General features: G+C 33.8%; 1 long non-coding RNA gene across 2 annotated transcripts in view; it reads right to left on the minus strand.

Annotated features, from left to right (window-relative positions):
- Window positions 1–5,511: 5,511 nt before the first annotated feature.
- The window catches only part of LOC140338343 (uncharacterized), a 98,108-nt gene continuing 96,423 nt past the window's right edge, over window positions 5,512–7,196 (minus strand). For both annotated transcript variants that reach the window (XR_011922226.1, XR_011922227.1), the window contains one exon: window positions 5,512–5,783. This is a non-coding gene — a long non-coding RNA (uncharacterized lncRNA). The remainder of the gene's footprint in view (window positions 5,784–7,196) is intronic.

The following is a 7,196-nucleotide window of genomic DNA, read 5'->3' on the forward strand; positions in this document are numbered from 1 at the left end:
CAAAACAATCAGTGTTTGTCTACAAAATCAACAACTGTTTTTATTATGAATACGTCACATGTGAAGCAAAATATCAAGGCAATTGAAAGAAGAGGAAAGAATAATAGGCTGTTCAGCAAAGTGAATTATCTCATAGGGGTTAGATCACTTAGCTTAGTGAATGTGGTGAAACTTCACTTGCCAAAGAATGCCCAATCATTTGCATGGATTTTTCCTTGCACATGCATGATTGGATGATTGATGCCAGAAGAGTTTCTCAGTCACCAAGCTAAGTAAATATTTCCTTTGCAAGGAAAAAATTCACTTTGCTAAGTAAACAGTGAATATTTCTTTGGTAAATCAACCCTAATGCAGCAGAATTTTACTTGTTAAACTTCTGGTTTCATGCTGGGTAATAAACGGTGAAAAATTTTACTGTGGATAATATATTTTTGGTATTATGTGATATTTTGATATGTACTGTTATACCCTATGTTAGTTTTTTATATGAATGCTGACAACCCCAATAAAACTTCAATCATGATAGACTTTCCTATAAGAATCATAGATCTGTAGGTATATGCTGTATGGTATGGTTCCCCTACCATTGTTCATTAGGGATGAGAGATTTTGTTGCATTCCACTGCACTGGAAATTCCAAAGATAATGCATATGGTGAAATACATAGAGGTTAATGGGCAAAGTTGAAACATTAGGCAAACTACTATATTAAGTGTATGGGGAGCTGAGCACTGCCATGGGACATACTAATGCAAAGATGTATTGGTATTTCCCATGCAGATTATCTTATATAGAAACTATCATTAAATGGGAAAAGAGTATTTTTATGCTTCTTTAAAGGAAACACTAATATATCAAACATGTTTTGGGGGATGCCTTAAAGCTGTACTTGTTTTCTTTTATTAAAAAGAGGGTTTCCCCTAACTGTCATATATACCCCTTAAATAACTAATCCCATGCTCTGGGGCAAGTAATCCTGGGTAACTCTACTGACCAAATTGGATCAATGCACCACTAAGTATTCCCTTCGCTATTATCACAGTATATAGGATCTGGCACTGGATACAAGAAATAAAGTTGGATTTACTTTTTAGCAGCGGTCGCCAACCTTTCCGACATCACGGACCACTGAATTCATAATTTTAAATCCCATGGACCAATAATAGAATTTTTTAAAAAAGATAAATACATTTGTAAAATAATGATCATCCTAATGGTGCCTGATGAGGACTGTGGGGGCTCTGATTCATTGATCAGCTAATGGTTAAGTGAAATATTACTATTGTTACTATTATCATTAGTTGCATTATCTTTGGTATTACTAAAGAAATGCAAAATATTTTTTTTTTGCTTTTTCTCACTCATTATGGGTTTATTTAATTCCAATCCAACACCAAACAAGAAATAATAGTTATCAAAGTCAAACTATTTGATGCCAATAAATATAACAGGTAAAGAAAATACACAGTTAAGGTCATACTTACCTAAAAGAGCATCTGAGAAACAAATAAAGAATTGGTATTCGTGGAGCTGGTTTGTTTGAATAGTAGTTCTACATATATTTTAATATAAATAACATTGCATTTAGGGTGCAGTTTGTACTAAAAGTAGCTTGTATGGGTAAATACAGTTTCTACTAATTTAAGCAAGAGGGAATGATTTTCCCCAGAGGGCACAGAAAGCTATACGAACATGACAGATGTTATTGGCATTTCCCACCACATACACAGCAAAAAATAAATACATGAAATTGGCTGGGTCTTTAAATACATAAAATTGGCTGGGTCCAGTACTAGTTGTTGACACCATCCACAAGTTGTCTTCAGAGAGTTGGCCTTTTTCAGAACCTTTAATGTTTAGTTAATCTTTAAAAATCAGAACAGTCCTCTGTCTGTGATCTGTGAATTAGATAGTATACATACAAGAGTAATGAAAGTACAAAAATCTCTCTTTCTAAGATACATGAAGCCTGTACTTTCTGAGAATAAAAATAGAGACATGAAAGTGACAAACATTTCTAGAATACTTGTGTATATTACTTGTATATTGTATTAAAATTATTGCATGCAAAGGTGTTGCACACAGAGCTGAGCTCTACACACCGTTGTGCATGCTCTGTACCGGGTTTAGTTCTGCTTTGAGAATGAGAAATGAGACATGCAAGTGAGTCCCAATAACTTAACTGATAATTCCACCAATATTTACAGGGTGTGCAGAGAAGGCAACCTCCTATTTAGTGGCGTAAAATTCATGACTAATCACACTAAAATTTCCAGCTGTATTCTTGTGTTGCAATCTATTTATCTATTTTGGTACATGAGATGTTACTTGTATGTTGTCTAAATATGTTACAAAATAGAACCTGACCACCTAAGGGTCATTTTCCAAAAGCTTCCCACTGCTAATTTATTGAAAAGACTTTATTGCGCATATCTGCCCAATTTACTAAATGGATGTTTTATTGATTTTTGTTGTATTTTGTATGTAAAAATCAATTAACAAATATAACCACACTGGAGTTTGCTCATAATATTATTGCTAATTTCTGACAGATGGATGGTGGGTTTCCAAGAGGTGTCTGCTAAGGAGAGCAGAAAAAAGCCATTTAAGGTGGTGAATAAAAAGTGACTTAAGCATTAGCAATTTGGATACATTTAAGAGTTTTTATAATTAAATATTAATTTTGATGTGAAAGCTATCATGAGATAAATTAGCAAACACATATAAAATATTATGTATGGCTTTGTGAATTAACTCTATGCCCAAGGGCTCTATAGTATTTAGTTATGTCTATGATTCCAATCATTTTCCCATATGGTTCTTTACAAGTATGATTTCTGCATTTCAAGAGATTTGGAAAGAAAAGAATGGAAGAAGGATTTGGAAGAAAGCAATGCAGAAGTGGAATCCATAACAAGCAAAAATCATGTGTTAAAAATCAGTTAGCTGACTTCAATGGACTGAACTGTAAGTGCCATTGGTTACCACCTTATTATTCTGCAAACTCAAATGTGGGGACGAATTCTATTGAAATCTATGAAGAGTGATTCCTTTTTGAAAACTTTGGCCACATTTAGAGCTAATAGGAAAACTATTGTCAAAAACACAAATGCTTCAAGCCCCTAGCATTGGCATAGGGCAAGTTTATCACTGCCAATATAAAAATTAAAAAATCACCTTACAGGGAATAAAAGTTACTTTTTATGCACATTCGAGGAAATGGAAAATACAAAAATCTTTTAGCACTTGTTCACATCACAGCACATAAAAAAATGCACAGACGACACACTTGTTTTTTTTACTGGACTGCATTTTACTGTGCATTGAACTGTGTTTTTTTTTTTAGCTTTTTTTCATCTAACTTCCATTTTACTGAGAAGAAAGAAAGATAGAGAGAGAATTGTTTTGCGTTGATGAGTATTGTGAAGTGTTCTTTGTGTGCTGTGATGCATAAAAATGTTTCCTCAACAAACACCAACACAAGGCTTTGCTGTTGAACTGGGTACATAGAAAACAATTGTTTTTGTTGTGTCCTTGTACTGAACTTTGTTGGGTAACACTGCTCAACATAGCCAAAATGAACAGGCCCTTACATTACAGATTTGGGGGATTCCCATTGTGGTGTTATGAAACAGTACAGTACTACAAACAGCTTCAGCCTGAGTGATTTTCCAGATTTTGTGAATATGTGGTGCTTTATGGACACCAATTTACTGCACAGCCATGGGACTAAGTTTTGTGTACATAGAACAGCTAAAAATGCCCTCGTCATGCTGTACACCCCAAATAAAAAGGCCCTGGTAAGATATATATACTCAGTACATTTGTCCTAAAATACCTCACAACACTACAATATATGTATGTATATATAAATATATATATATATATATATATATATATATATACACATATATTGTAGTGTTCTGAGGTATTTTAGGACAAATGTAGTGAGTTTTTGGCAGAATTTAGTTCAAATGGGGAATTGGTACGTGTGACATATGGTAGAAATGCAGCTTTAGAGTTCTTTATTTGGGATCCAGGGCCGGAGTTTATTGCATGGAATGGATGGACCAAACACTCCATCCCTTTACCAGGCCAGGATTTGGTGATGGTAAACAAAAGCAAGTGTACATTTCAGAAGGGGCCTGAGGAAAGGCCTGAGCATTTTGAATTTCGTTCTTGTGAGGTTGGGACTTAACTTGCTGCTAGAAGCTTGAGTTTTCTGGTAAAATACTGCTGAAGAAAGCTTAGTTTAATTCCCATTTGTCCGTTTGTAAAAAATATAAATAAATAAACAGCTATTTTGTGTCCAATAAACAACACTGTTTTGGGCTATTATCCCGGTTACCTCAAATATATATATATATATATATATATATCCTAACTATTCCCCTATGTGCTATATTTCACCTCGTCAGTATGCTTGGATGCTAGGCCACCCCCTGGACTGACAACTGACAGACTGTGTTTCTGGAGGACGGTACAACTGTCAATAAACAGTTTGTAGTTTTCTTGTAGTAATCCTGGCAACACTTTTATTATTATACAGTTGGTGAATGTCTTTTAACAAAACAAGATGGTAGAGCCTTTTCAAATGATACTAAAATTACACACATACATCAGATAATAGGTAATTGAGATGAACAGTCATGTGTGAGTGAAAATCTAACACAGCGATGAATTGATGAATGACCGATCAGGAAACACCACTATTCACTTCTATGGAGAAGAGCATAGCAGGGTATTGCTCCTTTCTCCCTCCTCCATAGAACAAAATGGCGCTGTGTGTACAGTACTTGTTCCTTTATCTTTCACTGGAAATCATCATGAAAGATCATGAGAGATAATCCTATGATGTCTATTGGACATGTGAACGAGGCTTAAGCCCTACACTACTGCACCAGCAGTGAGAATATTAGGAACATATTAAAAAAGAAATTACATAATCCATAAGAATAAATTAATATGAAGCTCACATTTTTGTGAAATACAGCATGCTACATGTTCTCATTATACATCAAAGATCTGTTCCTTAGGCAAAGAAGAATCCCATGGCCTTTAAGGAATCTGTTAGGTATGGGAGTTTCTTGTTCCTGACATGACTCATATTCAGTGATAAGTGAATATTATTATATGATTTTTTCTGTTGATAGCTGAATGAAGGATATTATTATTATTATTATTAATATTAAACAGGATTTATATAGCACCAACATATTACGCAGCGCTGTACATTAACTAGGTATTGCAAATGACAGACTAATACATTTACTGAATCTAGAATATTGGGCTTCCTGTAATTGGCAACTAGACATGGTCTATAGGAAATTCTTGGAACCTCATTTCTAGTCTACAATTTGCTTATCTATTTCCTTACTGCTAAAAAAAATGGACTGCTTTGAGATTGACCTATAGATTGTTTTTCATAATTTCATTGGATGATTTTTTTTCAATCTAAATGAGCTGGAAAAAAAACTTAAATTTAAAATACATAGGAGCTATAGCCATTTATTAGCATAGAATGAAAAGCATGGTTTGGATCCAATGACCCCTGAATGGAAGGCGTAAATAAAACCATCTCAAAATAAATATTTTCAGATAGAGATGAATGGGTAATGCTCCATCGTTGATTCAGCAGAGTGCAGTCCATTACTTGCTCCACTAGCGAATGTTCAATTTGCCCGGTGTATTAGTGAGCTGGTAACCATCTGTGATGGGTTGCTTATGAAGCGTACGGGAGAATTTCCATATTTCACTAGAAATCATTTAGTGTGGTCATTGTCCTACAAAAACAGAAAAATAGTTCAAAAATAAATATATTTTTTGTTTCTTTAGAACATCCTCTAAATTGTATTTTAAATTGCAAAACTATGCAATATTCAATATTGTTCAAATAATATTTATTATAACTAATGCATGGCTTTTTGTTTTCTCTTTAAGATAAATACCCAATCTAAATCAAGTTTAGATGTTGCTGCTAATGTGGCAACCAGATCTTTTCTTTCTCTCGGCCTTTCAGGAATTTTCCTAGGACCATGTGAATCATTTACTAAGAGCAAAAGGAAAGCTGGTAATCAGGAAGTCCATTAATATATGGTACCAATTATTCAGTAGATCACAATAACAGCATGATGATATTGATATCAGACAATGACACAATTCTGTTGTCATGCAGGTTACATTCATAAAATATTTTATCCTCATATGTTACAGATGACTGTCATACAAAGGAAGCCGATACAACAAGTTTTTACATTCTGTAGTTCGGATACATTGTATCTAATGTCATAAATAATAACAGGTAAAAATATGCAGCTGCTGGAGGCCAACATCTTTGTGAAGTTATTAAACGTTTGCTTATGTACAATCAAATGGGTGGATGGAAACTTCATCTATTCCCTAGTTTTACAGTCTGTCGGCCAGGACCTTGGTAAACTTATCAGCTATCCTCTCCTAGTTCTAATTCTAACCTCAGTCACAACAGTGTAACTTAAACTTTTAACAGAGACTGTTGACATAACCTCCTATAAATACTGCAACCTACCCCAACTATGTAACTAGTAGAAGCAAAGACAATGACCAAAATAGTGCACAAATCAGCTTGGATGCCACATGCTAAATTTACAGAGCTCACATATGATAAGAACACTTTAAAATTATATGTTTTTTTCAGTAAAGTCCAAAGAGATTTGAAAAATACTTTTACATGACCATTCACTCGAGCCTCATGTCCTAACACAACTGGTAACAAATTATCTTTGTGGGACTGGAAAAACCCAGCTGGGTTATTCTGTATATGAAATTACTTTCTATTGATTATTTGCAATCTACGCATTACTAAATAATTTTAGCTAGAGGTCATCATTATCAGAAATACAACTTAGGTGATTAACCTTTCTAAGTACCTTTCCAAGTACATAAGAATATGTAATTAAGGGGGTTGCATGACCATATCAAAGCTACAGCCACAGGCAAAATAATGTTGTATAGTACATAGTTAAAAAGGCCAAAAGTGGCCTCCAATATTTTTATTTTATACCGTTTTATACATTTTCAATTTCTTTAAATAAATTGAGTTGAGATGATCTTAAGAGTTATGAATAAAGTCATAAGCAACATCCATAAAAAGGTTTGCCCAATTATTACATATTTACTTTTTAATGTTTTATGAATATATTACATTATATTGAAATTAC

Source organism: Pyxicephalus adspersus, chromosome 9 (genome assembly GCF_032062135.1).
Source record: "Pyxicephalus adspersus chromosome 9, UCB_Pads_2.0, whole genome shotgun sequence".
NCBI classification, from domain to species: domain Eukaryota; kingdom Metazoa; phylum Chordata; class Amphibia; order Anura; family Pyxicephalidae; genus Pyxicephalus; species Pyxicephalus adspersus.